The sequence below is a fragment of the Antechinus flavipes genome, chromosome 1 (genome assembly GCF_016432865.1).
Source record: "Antechinus flavipes isolate AdamAnt ecotype Samford, QLD, Australia chromosome 1, AdamAnt_v2, whole genome shotgun sequence".
Lineage (NCBI taxonomy): Eukaryota > Metazoa > Chordata > Mammalia > Dasyuromorphia > Dasyuridae > Antechinus > Antechinus flavipes.
In genome coordinates, this window is record NC_067398.1 from 301,079,123 (window position 1) to 301,098,953 (window position 19,831).

A 19,831-nucleotide genomic window follows, 5' to 3' on the forward strand; every position below is an offset into this window, starting at 1 on the left:
TTCCTATTCACATCCATACAACCATTTAGCAATTTCAGGAATGATGACTTGTATTCTTATAAATTTGACTTAGTTCTTTATATAGTTAACAAATTTGTCTTTTTTCAAAGATACTCTTTGTAAAAATAATTATTTCAGTTTCTTGATTTCTTTTAAACCTTGGCTTCATTTGTTTGTTTATGTAAAACTGTTTTAATTTGATATAACAAGTATTGAGGGAGCCTGAGAAGGTGGTGGAGTAGGTTGGTAAAATTAAAGCTCTCCTGATTTCCCCCACAATTAGAACAAATTTGCTCCTCAGGATGAACACAGAATGGTGAAAATTCAAGAAGACTTGGGCAGAATTGAGGTCTTCCCAGAGAAGGTCTGAAAGACTTGGGGCCAGGATTAACCCTTGTGAAGTACAAACACCTCCAGGCTAGCTCCCCAGAAACACCAAGTGGGGAATTGGGAGGGGAGGGGAGGGCAATCTGGGTGTGGCTGGAGTCTCAGCAGGAATTACAGAAAATTTCACTTTCTGGATTGTTGGTGGAGTTGGAATCTGGGAAGAATGATTAGACTGAGTAGGAATACCAGGCCCAATTGCAGCCTTTGGTGAAAAGGAACCAGCACCTGGTGAGTACAGAGGCAGCAGGGTAGGGACACTGCTGACTATGGATACTTGCTGAAGGGAAGAACTCTTAGTTTAGGGTTCTTGGTCAGAGAAGAGTGCTAAAGAAAAGCCAGAAACACCATTCCCCCTGCCCCATGATTAGCGGTGCTTATACTAATATCTCTTATTTTAACAAAATGGATCAGCAACCAAGAAAGAACCCCACCATATAAACCTACTATAGGAACAAAGACTAGGGTTCATCTTCAGAGGAGGAAACTGAAATAAAAAAAGCTTTTACTCCAAAGAATACCATGAAAAGGTTCCCTGCCCAAAGAGAATTTATAGAAAAACTAAAAAAAAAAAAAAATTAAAAATCAAATGAGAGACACTGAGGAAAAACTAAAAAAATAAAAATAAAAACTATCCAAGAAAAACAAGATTAGGAAAAAAAAGTTAACCAACTAGAAAAGAAGATACAGGACCTCAAAGACGAAAATTATTCTTGAAAATTAGAATTGGTGAAGAGGAAGCCAGTGAAGTTACGAGACACCAAGAAGTAACAAAACAGATTCTAAAGAATGAAAAAATTGTATAGAATGCGAAATCACAGATCTGGAGAACAGATCAAGAAAGGGAAATATAAGAATAATTGTACTCTTTGAAAGTTATGACCAAAAAAATGACCTTGACACAATAATGCAAGAAATAATTGAAGAAAATTGTCTTGGAGTGATAGAACATGAGGGAGGAGAAAATAAAAATAGAAAAAAATCCACTGATCACAATCTCAATTAGATCCTTCGTGGAAAATACATAGGAATAATATTGCCAAATTTCAAAACACCTAGATCGAAGAGAAAATTTTGCAAGAAACAAGAAAAAAAACCAATTCAAATATGCTGGAGCTACAATTAGAATTGTACATGACTTATCAGTAGCCACAATAAAAGACCACAGGTCCCCAAATCATATCTACTAACAATAAAAAAAAAACTAAGCCTATGGCCAAAAATATCATATCCAGAAAAATTATGTGCAATAATGAATGAGAAATAATGAACTTTCAACCAACTTGCAGTTTTCAGGATTTTTCTCAACTAAACATAAAATTTAACATATAAGAGCCAATATCTAAAATCAGTTTTAAGATACTCAACATGGACAAATTGTTTATTTTTTTTAATATGGGAAATGTATAGTATATGTTTGGAATTGACATCAACAATAGGGCAGTTCAAAAGAAAGATTGGGTTAGATTTAAGGTAAAAATAGTAATTATGTCATACAAATGAGATACAGAGGAAGAATAGACACAGAGGCATTAGAGGGGGAAGAAGGCTTGTAGGTTTGAAAACCTACTGACCTTGGAATCGGTTAAGTAGGCAACATTATATATATACTATAAAGGGTATAATACCCTCCAAAATCTATAAAGAAATAAGAGGGGAACAATGGGCAGATAGGGAAACAAAGGGAAGAAGACAAAGGAGTGATCCATGGGTGGGGGGAAGTTAAATAAAGCAAGGTGAGCTAGGAGCCGAATTACAAAAGGATAGCAGAGATAGGAAAGATGTGCATGTCTGTATATGTGATGAGGTTAGTGGCAGGTTTGGGGTTCAGGGAACCAAATGAAGAAATTTAGGATTCCTGGAGCTCAGGGAGTCAAATGAAGAGGTTTGGGACTGTGTTCCCAAATTATTTGGTTCGTCATGGGGTCCCTTTGATTCCCCTAGCATTTGGCACAGGGCAGGGAGTTGTGGGAACCCTTTTGGTGCAGAGGTCCTCTGTAAAGGAATTTACAAACCCCAAAAGCTAAACTGGCAAAAAGAAGTTTATTAATGGCATTGGGAAGTCAGCCTTTGCTATGAATGAATAGAAAGACTTAATTCCTTGGTGGCAAGGTCCCGACAGAGAAGTAAAGTTTCTAGCAGAGAAATCCCAACTGAGAGGTATAAAGTCTTGTTAGATAAATAGGTGAGAAAGAGATAAAGAAAGGGTAACACTGAAAGAGAATATCATTTCAGCGGGCAGAGGGTTGCTGCTATGCCAAAGGGTTAGGGTTAGCAATTTTTGTCAATTAGTAAGTTTTTGTCCCAAAGAGTTGGGTTTTGGGTTTGTCAAACACTAAATTGCTATTATCGTTTACTATTGTTTATTGTAGACCTAATCTCTTCCACTGATCCACCCCTGCGTTTCTTAGCCCAGTATCACATTGTTTTGATGGTTACCATGTTGTAAAACAGTTTGAGATCTGGTATTGCTAACTCATTTTACTTTATTTTATTTTATTTTTTTCATTGATTCCTTTGACATTTTTTATCTTTTATTTTTCCAGATGAATTTTACTATTACTTTTTTCTGGCTCCATAAAATATTTTCTTGGTAATTTAATTTGTATGGCACTAAAAAAGTAAGTCATTTGTATTATATTGTCGCAGTTTACACATGATCAATTAATATTTCTCCAATTGTTTAGATGTAGCTTGATTTGTGTGTTGTGTTTTGTAATTCTGTTCATATAGTTCCTTTGTTTATCTTATCAGGTAGATATCTTCATTGGTGGTGAATTCACACTTTTGATTTGTGATGTTGGTAATTTAGTTTTCTTTCTTTTAAAAGTCAAATCAAATCAAAATCAAATCACATTAAATAAAATTAACTAATGGTATATCTATTTTATTGCTTTTCTTTTCATAAAACCAGCTTCTCATTTCATTTATTAGTTCAATATTCTTATTTCTTTATTTTATTTTGTTTTTGAAGGCAATTGAGATTAAATAATTTATCATAGAGGTAGTAAATGTTAGAGGCTGGATTTGAACCCAGCTTTTTTCTGACTCCATGACCAGTGCTATATCAACTGTACTATTTAGCTGATCCCTCTTACTTTTAATTTTATTATTCTCTCTTTTGACTTTCAGAAGTTTTATTTGATGTTTGGGGGTTAAAATTTTTTTATTAGTTTTTTTAGTTGCATGCCAAATTTATATATGTGCTCTTTTCCTATTTTATTGATGTAAACTTTTTAGAAATATACATTTTCCCCGAAATACTGCTTTGGCTTCATCTCATAAATTTTGGAATGTTGTCTCATTGTGGTTATTATCTTTAAATAAATTATGGATGGTTTCTACAATTTATTCTTTGACCCACTTATTCTTTAGGATTAGATTATTTAATTCCCAGTTAATTTCTTTTTTCAATTTTTCCTCTACCCCTCCTATTTGATTTTGAAACTCCTTTTTTGAGTTCTTCCATGAATTCTTGTTGGGCTTGTGTCTAATTCATATGTGTTTTTGCTTATTGTTATTTTTATATTGTCATCTTCTTTTGAGTTTATGTCTTTATATCTTTATCAGGGAAGGTGACATTTTTTTCGTTCTTTTTTCAATTTTTTCCATTTTTGTATCCTATTTCTTGATTTTTAGCTTTATGCTAAAGTTGGATTTTTCTCTAGGGATTTAGAGGGCACTGTTCCAAACTTTAGGTCTTTCATGCTGCTGTTTTCACAGCTAGTTCTGGGAATCTGTAGATTTTTTGTGCTTCCAAGATGATATGGTATGAGTGGTATGGTCATTACTCTTCTGGCCGGTGCTCTGGCTTTATAAAGAAAGGATCTTGCTCCTCTGAAGCCACAAGTGTTAGTAACCCTTTTTGACCTGAAACTTCGACCAGGCTTCCTGCTCTCCTGCAGCTGTTTTTGCTAGTATTCTTTTCTTCCTTGAAATTGAGACTAGCATCTCTAATCTTTTATGAGTCCTCAAAAGTCCTTTTCATAAGTCCTCATCTTGATTCTGTAATTGGGATCAGGGAACTTTGTTCTCTTGAGGCCCTAAATGCTAATACTCCTCTTCATCCTGGGACTGCAACCCAGAAATGTGTATGGACAATGCAATACAGACCCAAACCCAGCACCAGCAAATGGTCCCCTGTAATTTCTTTCTGACCTTGCCTCTGCCTTCTCCACAGGCATTCCCCAATTGATGAGAATGTTTAGTTTTGTTGTTAAAAATTCACATTTAAGACTTTTTTTTTGCTTTTATTCACTATTTTGTGAAGTTATTTCAATTCCATTTAAGTCATCTTATATAAGTTCACTATCATCTGACTTTAAAAATGTCACAAAAATATGTTTTCTTCTCACTTCAGCCTTTCCTAACCTCCCTCAACTGATGAGAAATTGGATGTCTCAGTCACTATTAGCCCATTTCCCCTGTTCTTCACTCCCTCCAAATTATATATTGAATGTGAGAAATCATGCTTCTGGGTCCTTGACTACCAAGACCCTTAGTCCTGTTTTGCGAACACATGCATTGCCAAACAAATTATTGCCTGGCTGTAATTACTTGGTTTCTTAATTACACTGTAATAGTTTCCAATTCTTTACCACTAAAAAAAACAATGAGTATAAATAAATATATATACCCATATACATACATATGTATGTGTTTACATATAGGATTTTTCCTCTTTTTTTTTTTTTTTGATGTCTTTGGGTCATTGGCCCACTAGTGGTATCACTAGGTTGAAGAGTATCTAAGATTTAATAACATTGAATGCTTAATTCTGAATTGCTTTTCAGAATGTTTATGCAAATTTATAGTTTCATGGACAATGCAGCAATGTGCCTGTTTCCCTGAAGCTTCTCCAATATGTCATTGTCCTTTTTGCCAACTTTTTCAATCTCATGAGTGTGAGGTGAAAATGCTTTAATTTCCTCTTTTATTATTAGTGGAGCATTTTTACATGGTTTTAGATAACTTAGATTTCTTCCCTGACAACTGCCTATTCATATCCTTTAATTACTTATCAATTGATAAATCTTTCTTATTATAAATTAGAATCAGTTCCTCATAAATCTTGGAAATTAGACCTTTGCCAGAGAAACACACTATTTATTAAATGTCTTCTGACTAATTTTAGCTTGCTTGATTTTATCTATGAAATAAAATTCAATTTTATATAATCAAAATTATTCATTTTATCTTTTTTAATCTCTTGTGATCTTTTATATTTATGTCATGTTACCATTTGGCATATATCTTAGTATATGGAATGAGCTGATCTAAAACTAATTTCTGAAGGACTGCTGTCCAATTTTCTCAAAGTTGTTGTCAAATAGTGAATTCTTAAGTCAATAGCTGGGTTTCTAAGTTTATTGAATAGTAGGCTATTCAGATTGGTTTGCTTTGGTGTGTTGTGTACTTAATTTATTCATTGATCAATTTATCCTTTTTTTTTTTTTTTAGTCACTGTCAATTACTTTTTTTTTTTTTTGCACTAAATATGGTGACTTTATTGATGGTATACATTATAGGACTCTAGGCTTCTCTCCCCTACTACAAAGATATGAATAGGATATGAGATTCCCCAGTATAGGAACATGGGTTAGGGATGTGGGCTCTCCAGTATCAATTACTTTTCATGATTATTGCTTTGTTTTTTGAGATCTAGTACTGCTTTGTCCCCTCTATATTTTTATCCTTATTATATCTTTTTAGTTTCTTAATCTTATATTTTTCTAGATTAATTTTATTATCATTTTTTGTAAAGGGCTGAAACTCTTAAAAGGTGTGCTTGAATCAGACAACCAAGCACTTAAGGCTAATTATCTATTGGACAATAACTCTATTAGCATATGCTTGGAAAAATGGCCCTTTTCACTATTCCATGCTGGCTCCATCTTTTGATGTATACAGATAATCGTAGGAGGGATTAGAGGATGGAGTGAGATGAGCCGGACTCACTTTGGAAGAGGAGGAGGAGAAGGGAGGTTGTTGGAGAGCTTAAGGCAGTTTTGTCCATCCCTTTCACTTCTCCCACTAAAGACCAAGAACTTTTGCTTATCCTGACTCCTGCCGATTCTGAGGCCTCCAGGGAGCTAGCCTGGAACTTTACAATTTTTTTTCTAATTTTATAAATTTATCTAGTTGTAATGTGATTAGTGTGACACTGAATAAGTAAATCAATTAAGGTAGTATTATAATTTCCTATTATTTTGGCCAACTTCTTCATTTTGCAAATGAAGAACTGAGTACAAGTGATTTGCACTAATTAACATGGGTAATGAATGCTTATTAGTTTAATGGCAGTACCAGAATTTGATTCCACGTGCTTTCACTTCAAATTCAGCAGTCTTTTTAACCATATGACACTGCTTCTTTCTCTAAGAATGAATATAAATTAAGTTTTTAACTATCAAATAAAAAGGAGGTAAATGTAATCTTTTATAGAATGCAGCTGATGCATTGAATATAAATACATCAAAGAAACATGTGTCCCCATTTTTTGGGGACAAATTAGAATGCCACTTTATAAAATCAAAGCTGAAAATCAATGTGGAATCTATATGATTAATATGCTACTGATAAAAGAAGCATTCTACTTGAATTCCAGCAAGTACCCAATAATTCCCTTAAAAGGAAGGAGTCAGTTTTGAATGTAGTAAGATAAGCTGTAATCTTGGAAACTTTAATAGTGTCTTTTTTGAGAAGTGTTATCATAACAGATGTTTTAGTGAATGGATAAAGAATATTGAAAAAGAAAATCTGTGTAGTAAAAATTTGTCAAAGTTCCTTGAACATCATACAGGGCTGAGAGTCTCTTGGTTCTAGATGATACATACTAGACTTTAGGTAACAACAACAAAAAATCTTCATGGTAGAAAAAGGGAATTCAAAATACTTTATCTTGAAAAATACAAGATGGCAGAGGTGTGACTGCATAAAAAAAGTCCATTTGAAAAAGATCTGGGAGTTTTAGTGCATAATAAGAGCTGACTTTCAATAAGAGTTGAGAATTTGATATGGACTAGGCAAAAATAAAACAAAACAAAAACCCACCTAATGCTGTTAATATCTGTATGAGAAAAGTATGTAGAATAAGGGATGCTACAGTTTTGCCTTATTTTATCTCCTTCAAATCACACAGGTTGTGTTGTATTCACTTTTATACACTATATTTAAAGAAATATATTGACAAGTTACAGAGTCTAATGTGGGTAACCAGGATTGTCAAAATTTTTGAGAACATGTTATATGAAAGTCAACTTAAATAACCAAAGATTTTTAGCCTTGTGAGATTAACTGGGACTTCAGAAATATCTTTAAGTATTTTAAAGGTTACTGTGTGGAAGAGGGATTAGACTTATTTTAATTTGCCTTAGAAGGCATAATTAGATATCATAATTTGAAGTTAAAGAGTCAGGTTTAAGTTCAATATAAGCAATCAATTAATCAATAATTATTTATTGAGCTGACTGTGTACCAGAAAGTATGCTTATAGGACTGGAGATTTAAAGAGAAATATGAAATAGTCTCTGTTTTCAAAAAAAAAGCTATATTTTTTCATAAGGAACAACCTGTAAAAATACAAGAATAAATAAAAGAAATGCAATTTCAAGGTGGAGGGTATTAATAATTAGGGAGGAATATCAGGGAAGGGCTTATACAAAGTGTTTCTTAAGCTGAATTTTTCAGGATTTTAGGCAGTTACAAAAAGGAGGAGGAAGTAAATTCCAGGCATGGTAAACAGAATGAGTAAAGGTACATAGTTCAAGCTGCACATAAATTAATTCCAGTTCAGTATATCTGGTATATACCATCTCAACAAGGAATAGCTTTCGATTCTGATGCTAAGCAAAGAGTTATTTGGAAGGAGGAAATGCAAAAGAACCAATGGAGTCTCCAAGATTCAAAATTAGTAAGAAAATTTATATTGGAAGAAACAAGATAAATTTGCCTAGATCATAGGGTCTATGAAGTAAGGGGAGTATTTAAAATATTTAACATTAAAAAATACTTTTGTTTTAAATTCTCTTTCACCCTCTTATCTCATCTTGATTCATTGAGAAGGCAAGAAAGAGGATATCAATTATAGATATGAAATCAGGCAAACATTTTTCATATTAGCCATGTTGCAAAAAAACAAAAACAAAAAACAAAACAAAACAAAAATTCCAAAGAAACAAAAAAAGAAAAAAGAAAAAAAAATACACCTCAATCTCTCCTCAGAGTTCATCAGTTCTCTCTCTAGAATTGGATAGTATTTCTCATCATTGTCTTGGATTGTATCATTATCTTGAATAATTATATCACTAGAGTAGTTAAGTGTCTTAAAGTTGGTCATTGTTACAATATTGCCATTACTGTATACAGTGTTCTGATTTTTCTCACTTCACTTTGTATCAATTCATATGTTTTCCTTAAATGATCCTGATCGTCAGTTCTTATAGCACAATAGTATTCCATCAAAATTGCATAGTATGACTTGTTATCATTCCCCAATTTACCCTCAGTTTCCAATTCTTTGCCACCATAAAATGCTGCCATAAATATTTTTGTACATTTAAGTCCTTTTCCTTTGTATATATAGTTCCTTTTTCTTTTCTTTTGATTGCTTTGCGTATTGCCCAGTCAAGGAATAGTTCCAGTTTTATAGCCCTTTGGATCATAGTTCCAAATTATTTTTCAAAATGGGTAGACCAGTCACAACTATACAAAGAGTGCATTAGTTCTTTATTAATGCATTATTTGTGCATTACTCCCATTTTTTTAAAAATCCTTTTCAGCATTTGTCATTTCCATCTCTATCATGTTAACCGATCTGATATGTATGAGGACTGCCTCTCTGTTGATCAGAGAAATGCAAATTAGATCTAATTTGCATTTCTCTGATCAACAGTGATTTTCAAATCATTATTGATTTTTCATATGATTATATAGTCATATTTTCATATGGTCTTAGTTTTTATTTCTTCTTCTGAAATCTGAATGTCCTTGACAATTTATCAGTTGAGGAATAGCCCTTATTTTAAAAATTTGACTCAGTTCTTTATATATTTGAGAAATTAGGCCTTTACAAGAGAAATGTACTAAAATTGTTTTTCTCCTGGTTCCTTGTTTCCTTCTTGTTTTGTCTTCATTGATTTGTTCATACAATCCCATTTTAATTTCATTTCATTTCAAAATCAATTTAATTTCACCAAAATTATCCATTATATTTCTTGTGATCTTCCTACCCTCCCCAGTTTCATGTACAGAAAAATTTGTGTTTATATTATGTGTTAGAAAATCAATCAAATGAATGATCTGTGTAATTCTATTAAACTTACATATGTAGAATAATAAATATGTAGATTGATTTACTCCATTGCTTCAAAACATAATCCAGATGATTGGAAATATTTACACAGATTCAGTGAGATATGTTATGATAAATAGATGTTCCCACTTCTACCTTTTTTCCCTTGGCTGTCCTTCTAGGATCTAGGATCAAATATAAACTCTTCTATTTTGTAATTGATTTAATTCTGTATCTCTGCTGACATTTTGTAAAACTGCCTGAGTCACATTTCTTTGTCTCTGAATTAAGTTCAGAAGTTCAGTCTTCCTGTAAATCTTTGTTTAAAGGAAACCTATAACTTTACACCAATAGCTATCTTTACAGAATGTAGATGGATGCCAAGAAATTTGTTATGCCTCTATCACTAGTCATTCTTACAGGATGCAGATGGACACAACCAATCAACATTCTCAAGTTACAAGGAAGAAACTTGTGTTTTCCACCAAGAGAAGCTGGGTGACTTGATTCAACATCTGCCTACATCTTATTCTTTTTTTTTTTTTAATTTCCTTAAACTATAAGAAATTTTGTAAGCACCACCTGATAGCCTTTTTGTTTACCAAGATGCTAAAGACCAGATCTGTTTGCAAACTGCATTCCTTTGCCAATAACTTAGACTTAATTTCTCAGTTAATTACAACACAGTAAAGAAACAAAAAATATGAAGTTGAAAATGATTATATATGTGACTATAATTGCCATTATTTTATTGTTGTTATTCTTTTTCAGATGAGTTCAACTGTTCATTTGTTTTTGTTTGCTTTGCAAAGATACAGGAGTAGTTTGCAATATCTTTCTCCAGCTTGTTTTACAGATGAGGTAACTGAGGCAAAGCATGGTTAAGTGACTTGCTCAGGGTCACACAGCTAGTAAGTGTCTGAGACTACATTTGACCTCATGAAGAGGAGTCTTCTTGATTCTAGCCTTAGTGCTCTATCCATTGTACCACCTAGCTTGCTTGTTTGTTATTTATCATCATTAATTCTACACATATGGTATCTATTTATCTATCTATAGTGACTTCATAATATCACCAATTTAATTATTATTGTTTTCTGAATATTTTGGATCTTCTTTATTGTGTATTTAACATGGATTTGTTGTCTTTAATTACGTGGTTGTAGTTAACATGTATATTTTGTGTTTGGTTTTATTTCTTCCCTTTGTACCATTTCATATATCATCCCCTTAAAAAAACTTCTTATTAATATTATCTTAGCACCTCTGGTATAAGGATTTACTGAGCCCCTTTCAGGGATGTTTATCACCTTTCGTAGTTTTGGGGGTCTATCTGGAACTCAAGAAGCTGGAGCAATGCCTAGTAGTCACACTCTAGTAAAGTCTCAGCAGATGGGCTAAACCACGGTAAAGGTAACCATTGGGTCTCAAACTCAATGATGAGTCTACACCAATTATGTTAAGACTTCTCCTGGCAGAATAGGTGTCTGAAAACAATTGTTCCAACAGCCATGAAAGCAATTCAAGCAGGCATTATAGAATACTTGGAGCTTGGTCAGATATTGAAAGTGCCAAGGACACCCACTAATCTCAGGCCATCACCAGTCATCTTGACTTTTGTCTTGCTACTGGACTTTGGAGAGAGTGAGACTGATGATGTTATACTACTTTGCCTCATCTGAATCCAATTCATGAGCAAGTCAAGACCTCACCCAAAATATCATTGACCCTTTTCAAAAATAAAGGACAAATAATGACAATTATATTATATTCATGTACCATATTTTATTCATCCTTTTAGTCTCTTTTGTTGTCCCAGGAGGTATGGAGAATAATGATGAAGAATTCTACTTTTATTTGAATGCTTTATTGAGCCCATATGGCTCAGGCTAAAACTTAATAGATAAAATTTCACATAGGTTGCTCAAAGCTTGCCCTCTGCTGTGCTGCTGGCCCCTTCCTTTATCTGGAAGCATGCTTTGGACTAGATCTTCATGGATGCTGTCATTCCAGCTTCTCTCTCCTCCTACACAGCTCTGTCTCATTAAATCCAATTCACTTGCAAGTCAAACTATCAGCTTCATGATGTCATTGGTTCTTTTTGAGAACAAAGGATGAATAACATCCACAAGAACAGCATCTGTCCCTCACTCCTTTAATTTATTCAACTTGAAACTCAGTTTTGGAGTTATATAGTTTTAAGTGGTAAAAAGAAAATTTACCTAACTTACCACTCTATTCAGCTTGATCCAGACCATGTTTCACATCTCACCCAGATATCCACTCATATATCTAATTATTCGTACTGTTGCTGTACATGCACTTCCTCCCTATGCTTCAGTTCTGGAGACAATAATCACATTAATATTATCAATGTTCCTCAAAGGGAATGACAATTAACCACCCCGTGATTGTATTCCTGTGCCTCTTCTTACCAAAAAAATCCTTTCCCTAGCCACCATTTTCCTATATGTGTTATCATTTTCTGTTAGAATGGAACTTTCTGAGGAAAGGCACTGCCTCATTTTTACATTTGTATCATCAGTGATTAATATACAGTACCTACATAGTAGATGTCTAATGCTGGCTTATTTATTCATTTATTTATTCAGTGAAGTCTAAAATCTAACTTTCCCTACTTTTTTACACACTTACAGACATTAATCAACCTCCCATTCACTTCTGTCTCATGATGTTTGCAGTCATCATTTAGTTTCCTTCCTTATTTCCCCATCATCCATTCAAGCACCCCCTCCAGGATGTCCCACTTTATCTTATGTTCAGCACAGTTGGTATAACATTGCATATGACCAGCCTTAAGTTCTGTTGTCTTGACATCTTCACATTGTGCCTCTGCACCTAGGTTTTGGTTCATGCTTAGTTCACCTTATCTTGAGTTCTGCTATTGTTGCATTGTGGTCACTCTTGAGGTTATTTTCTCATTAGTATCCTCCTTGAGGTGTTTGCTATAACTTATATGTCATTTTCTAGGATTAATGACCCAATTCCCTTCCTGTCCTGTCTTTCCCTATACCCTTGACAATGTGCTTAAAATAGTACATCTTTAACAAGAAAATAGCTAGACTCATAGACAGACATTCCATTGAGGGGCCCCCTTCCTTACATCCTGAGCCTAAATTAGCCTTCATTTCATACCTGGTTCTTCAATTTGTTTAGTCTTAACCATTTTATCCCTTAGCCAGTATATCAGAATCATTCTCCAATTGATGGTAATTTTGTTGGTTTCTAGTTTGCTGCTATAAACAGTTACAAGAAATATTGTTGTATAGTGTTATATATAAATAAAAATTTTCCCCTTTCAGTTACCTCCTTGAGTCATAACCTCAGCTGGCTCAAAGCAATTCATATATTTATAAGGTTGAGCTATCACAGTTGTGTGATAAAATGTCTATTATTAATCAGGATTTTGGCAGAATTAAATTTTGATTTATGCTATTGTTAGCAATTTCATGGGGGTCATGTGGTTGTTTTAAATTTTTTTTGATGATTAGAAATAATGAGCATTTCTCACTTGATTACTGATGCTTGTCCCTTCAAGAATTGTCTCCTCATATTCTTTATCCAATTGTCAATATGAAGTTTTTATTGGAAGTATTTGATACAAATATTTTTTCTAATTTATTTCTTTGTTCTGGAATGCATTTGCTTGGGATGCATTCCTTTTTGTTGGACAATTTTAAAAAAAATATATCTGTAGTGTGCTTTCTAGAGCCCTCAAGTTGGGATGACAAAATATACCATCTGGACTAGATTTCTGGAGGACCTCAGGACCAGCCAGAATCCTTGGTCTTAGTGGAGGAGTGAAGGAGGCAGGAGACTCATAAGGATGGTCAAAGATGGAGTTTGTTTATTCCAAGTCCTCTCAGTCCTTAAATACCTTAGTATGATTACCTTATTACAGCACACTGAGCATGTGCCAATGGTAGAACCATTACATCACCATATCACACTAAGTATTTGCCAACTAGAGTGATTACATCATTACATAACACTAAGTATATGTGAACTAGAGAACCATTATCTCATCAGTCATACTGAGTAAACACCCTGCTGTAAGTATGCTTCAAGTATACCTTTCCCAGAGTTCTTCCACTATCTGTGGTCCTCTACATATATCAAGTCAATTTATTTTCTCTCAGAATTTATTCTAAGTCAAAGTTTAATAATTTATTACCTTTCTACAGTTTCTCAAGTTTACAAGCTGGTTTATGAAATTAAATAATATTGTGGTGTATATCATAAAATTTTGGTCTGTTACTACCCCCTACCCTTTTTTTAAAGCCAATTTGCTTAATTTTTTTTTCTGTTGAATGATGAATATTCCTCCCTCCCATCCAGTATTTTGTGTCTTAAGAGTAATCAAAAACTAGACTATTATGTGCAACTAGTTCAGCTCACTATTATATAATCTTTTATGTTTATCTATTTTTTTTCTGTTTTAGATCCTGTGAAAGATATTTCAGATAATAGAGATATATACTATAACTTGAAAACTAAGAGTGCAAGCCCCCTGTCTTCCTTAATAATTTTCCTTGGTATTCTCATTATTTTCTTTTTCTTTGTAAATTTCAAAAATTATTTCATCTATCTATAAAAATGCCATTAATATTTTGATGAATACAGTAATAAATCTACAGACTGATTTGGAAAGTACTGATGTCTTTACTATAATTGCTTAACCAAAATAAAAACACGAAGAAATTAAAACTTTTGCTCTTTCCTCTGCTTCTGTTAAAAAAAAAGTCATTTTATGATAAGCTTACTTACGTTCTTTATGTGTTTTGGTTGGTTAATTCCGAGATCTTTATTAAATGTGGTTATTAGTTCAAATAACTTTTCTCTTTATCACTTTAAAAATTTTATTGTGGGTATCAAATAGTGACTGTTTTGTGAGTTTATCATATATCCTCTTGTTTTACTGATGTTGCCTATTATTTTGATCAATGTATTTCTTGGTTATCTTGCGTTTTCTAAATAGATCATCACACTTTACAGAGAGATGGGTTTAATCTCCTCTTTCCCAACACTTAATTCTTTAATTTCTTTAAAAAAACTTATTGCTATAAATAGCATTTCTACATTTATGTCAAATATTTACTTGCTTAGCTGTATTTTAAAATGGAAAAGATTTTAAACATTACTTATGATAAGCTAAAAGCATGTATAAAGTGACTTGCCCAGGGTCACACAGCTAGGAAGTGTTAAGTGTCTGAGGACATATTTGAATTCAGGTCCTCCTTACTTTAACACTGATGCTCTATCCACTGTGTCACCTACCTACCCTGGAATCCCCTTTTATTGAATCAGAATTCACTGCTGATTATAAAACCTAATTTTTCCAACTGGTTTATTCTCTACAGAAATCAATGAGAAGTTTCCTAGTGGGCTTATCTGTATGTACATCACAATTTTCAAAGTAAATTTTTTCTTATGAAAATGCTTGGAAAATAGAAAATTAAAAATAATGTATTTATTACTTTTTGTATTATTTTCCCCAAGTTATGGGAAAGCTAAATATGCTAAATCCTGTTTCTTTTGACTTTTTGTGAATCATGCTTCAGTTTTTGATTAGGTTTCTTGTGATGGATGAATAAGCCTCTATGATTCCAACATGGTTAATTCAGTTGGTGATACTTTTTTTTCCCTTTGTTCCATTTGAAACTCATTATTCATGAAGGTATAGAATTTGAATTGAAGATGATATTTCCAGATGACTTGAACAAGTTTTTTTTTTTTTTTCTGAGAGAATTACCTGCAAATTCTATCAAATTGTTACCTTAATCTTCCTAATCTAGGACATTTTCTTGATCAGTTTTCTGGAAATGGTGCCTTTTGGCATTGGCCTGGTAATCTAGTGATTCTTAAATTATCTCTCTGAACTCTGTTTTCCAATTTTATCATAATTGCTTGGAAAAATTTCAAGTCCTTCTCCAACTAAATTTTATTTGATCCTGCCTTGCTGCCTTTTCAATTCAATTTAACAAGCATTTACTAAGTACCTACTATGTGTCAGACTTTGTTACAGGCATAGGAGATGCAAAGACAAAAATAATAACAGTCTCTGCCTTCAGTGCAAGTTTTTACATTCTGCTAGGAGGAAATAGCATATACATGCATCAATAAACAAAAATGTAATCAAATTAAATATGAAATAATTTTTAGGGATATTGCTAAGAAATGAAGGGATTCAGAAAAAGCCTTATCTAAGATAGAATAATCTTTGAAGGAAGAAAGATTGATGAATTATAGTGGTAAAAGCAGATCTGAAAGTGACAAAGAGAAGAAAGGACTAATAGGCAAACCTAAGTACTAGATGCATTGTCTTCTAGGAAAAGTCTGATTTCTGTGATTGTAAGAAGTATCAAATAATGGCATAATGAAAGTAGCTTAATAAGAGAACAGTGGTTCCTTCTTGTTGTAGAAGAAAACCCTGACATCAGGGAGATGATGTCATGACATTCAAGTTAATTGGATTTAACTGAGAGAGGGCTGGGCAAGGCCTTCTGCGTCACTTTCCCCTCCAGAGCCATCTGGGTCCAGTGGCCAGATATAGATCAGCATGATTAGAGATGGTCCTAGAGAAAAAGGAAGAGCAAGAGAGGGTTAAAGCTAAGCTGGTAAGGGATGAGGGAGTGAAAATGACTGTAAGGGAAAGGAGTTTATATCTGGGAAGGCTTTGTTTGACTTTAGACCAGTGGGATTCAGTGAAAGAGGCAGGGGGAAAAGCTTTTCTACAGTAGATTATCATCTTTCAATAAGAAATGGTAAACTAGGTTCCAGCTCAAATATAAATTTGATTATTTTCCCCCTAAATAGTGACTGGAACAAACATTGTAAGAAGTCTAGTTTACAGTATTGTGAAAACTCTTGTCATCTATTTATTTACTCTTTTAACAAAAAGGGCATCCCTGTCCTAGGTTCCAGCTCAGATAGTAATTTGATTTTCTTCCCCTTGGTGGGGAAGGTTCTTTTCTTGGGTTGAGTGACCAATTGTCTAGGAGTGAGGGACTGGTAAAGGTGTCTGGGAAATGAATACCAAAGCCGAGTCATAGGGGATGAGGTGAGCTGGAGATTTGGAGAGGAAAAGCAAATGTCCTCCTTTGTTGTTCAGTAGGGGAAGGTAAAGATATCCACTCATAGTTGATAACAGCGGTCTTGCAGGTGTCATCCAGCATCAGAATTATGATTTTATATTTACTTTGTAGTTGGTTTCATGTATATATTGTTTTCTCCAGTGTAATATAGAAGGGAAGAAGGAAACTCATTTTTAAAGTTCCTACTATATATTAGGCACTCTGGCTTAGCACTTTGCAAATATTATTTTTTCTTTACAACAATCCTGGGATATGTCATTATGCCATTTTATATTTGAGAAAATTGAGGCAGGCAGAGGTTAAGAGACTTGCCATGGTCACACAGCTAATAAGTTAGATTTGAACTTAGAGAAAAAGATTACAAAGAAAAGCAAACGACAGTCCCTGCTGATAATCCATTATTACTTAATATTTCACTGTTCTTTGAACATTCTGGAGATGCTTATCATATAAACTTCAGGGATTCATCTTTGAATGTATCCCTTAAAACAGTTCTATAGGCTTTTAAATCTTCACTTCTTACTCTAATCTCCTTATAAAGCACCTTCCATCATTTCATTCTATTCTTTTGTTCTTTGATTCTATTTTCCAAGATAACAAAAAAATTTTGTTTTGCTCCATATATTGAGAAATTCTTGTCCATCTGAACAGACTTGGGATTTGCCTTGTTCTTTCCCAGACAACTCCATATAATTGTAACATTTGTTATCCCAGAAAGAATGCATAGGGAAAGGTCTGGGTCCTGATCATTTGTGGAGATGTATGTGCTGGTTAGGGTACTTCTCACAGGTTCTGTGCCTTCATTCTAACCACTTTTATCAAAATATATTCTGTGGCCAAAAGACTGTATTGACTAAGAAGTCAAGCAGATATGGAACCAGGTGAGCATCTCCTTCTCTCTCTTCCTCCTTTTCCCCTGAAGTTACTTGAATATGATGGGATAGAGGAGCCTGAGACTTATTAGCTTCTGCTTTGTGTTTCTAATCCTGAGCACAGGTGATTCAATGGTAATTCTAAGGGATCAACTTTTTGAGTCTTAACTTCCTTCTAAACAAATACTTTGTGTGCTGTCTATAATGCTTGTTGGATGATCAATAACAGGAGGTGTACACAAATTATGTTTTGACTTAATAAAAGATGTGGTCCTTGAGTAGGTTGTTTGGACAGTACAGAGTCAAAGTGAAGATGGTATTGCCCATTCAGCAATTCTTCAAATTGTTTTATGTTTTGATGTTTTAGATATCAACCTCCTGGGAGATTATAGTAGTATTTTGGGGCCTGTTTCATTTGTTAAATCCTTGTAAAAACATATTCCTCACTTTTTGTGTTCTAAGTGCTTTTTGTGTGTTTGATGGAGAAAATATCTGTTCTATACATAATCTACTCCATATACAATATTTATTTAGAAGGGATCTCATTGATTCATGTTGAGAAGACTCTAGACAAGAGCCAAATCTAAGCTTTAAGTGATTTTCTGCAGAGTTCTACTTTGGATGAAGACATAATGAGTTGCAGAGTACTGTATTGGCAGTGTGTGCTTTCCAGGGGATTGACACCTTTCTGTGAGAGCCAAGATAGGGCCCTTAATGGTAGTAGGGTGTCACATAACTTGAATGAACAGGTTAATTACATTATCAATAAAAGAACTATGCCTTGACTATACAGTTAGTAGAGTATTCATGAATTATTCTTTGACAGGATTGAACAAGGTATTTTCTCTTCAACTTTCTAAATTATATAACATTTTACACAGTTCTGAGGTGGATGTAAAAATCTAAGATAGAAGGATGGCACTTTATTTGGTGTTAAGAGGCATTAGTATTGTGCAGCTTCTATTTGAAGAAGCTTGGCTTTGTTTCTTCACATTCCCCTGAATTATTCTTTTCCTAAAGGTGCCAAAAGAATGGGAATATGGTATGACTTGTGTAGCTTTGGGGAATTAACATAAACTGAGTTGCCAAAAAAAAAAAAAAAGATAGTGTGTCATGCTATCTCAGGGCATTTAAGAAAAAAGCCGTTGATTGCTTTATGGGAAATAAAGCCAAAAGAGACCTATAGCAAGATAAACAGGAAAGCATCTGAATCATAACATGGTCAATAACAGGGACTGCTGCGTGGTACAATTGGTCATGGAGCCTTTCAGTCCAGATTAATATAGGCTGATGTTAGACCCATCAAAGATCTCTTCTGAGGAATAATAGACAAATTATACTGGAAGAATAGTGCTGTGAATTAAATACTTGACTTGGAGAGAGAAAAGCTGAGTTTGAATCCTTTATTTCTTTTTAACCATATCTACTTAAAAATTTTTTTTAACCATATCTAATGTCATTCCTGATGTTTTGGATTCACCTGAGGCAAATAAGTTCTACTCCAACCTTTCGTTTTAACTCAGTATGAATCTTTAGGTTTCAATTTGTGGCTCTGTTTCTTATCCGTAGGAGACTTAGAGCAAGGTATTTGATTTCTCTGAGTCTCAGCTTCTTCACTTATATTATAAAGCTTTGGACTAGTAGTTCCTTCAGGCTTTGATCTATGAGCCTATGCTCAGCTTCAGTTTTTGAACAAATGTTGAAGTTAATTGTTATATTTTTATTTTTTCTTTCAAGGTCTTTTGATCCATAATATGTGTTCTTTTGGTCCTTAAGCTTATTCATTTACTTGCCTTTCTCTTTCTGTTACCTGAGAGGTTTTTTGATTGCACTTATTTTGAAATCTTCCCTCCTTTCCTCTCTTCCTTTATATTTCAAATATTTGTCAATATATATTCATGAGTCTTTTGTGTTTTAAGAATTTTAAAGCTTGATTTTCATTGTTTACATTTTCTTTATTACTTTTTGAAGACTCTTGTTCAATTGTGTACAACTCTTCATGGCCCCATTTGGGATTTTCTTGGAAGAGATACTGGAGTGGTTTGCCATTTCTGTCTCTAGCTCATTTTACAAATGAGGAAACTGAGGCAAACTGTGACTTGCTCAGGGTCACACACCTAATAAGTGTCTAGGGACATATTTGAACTCAGGAAGATGGGTCTTTCTGT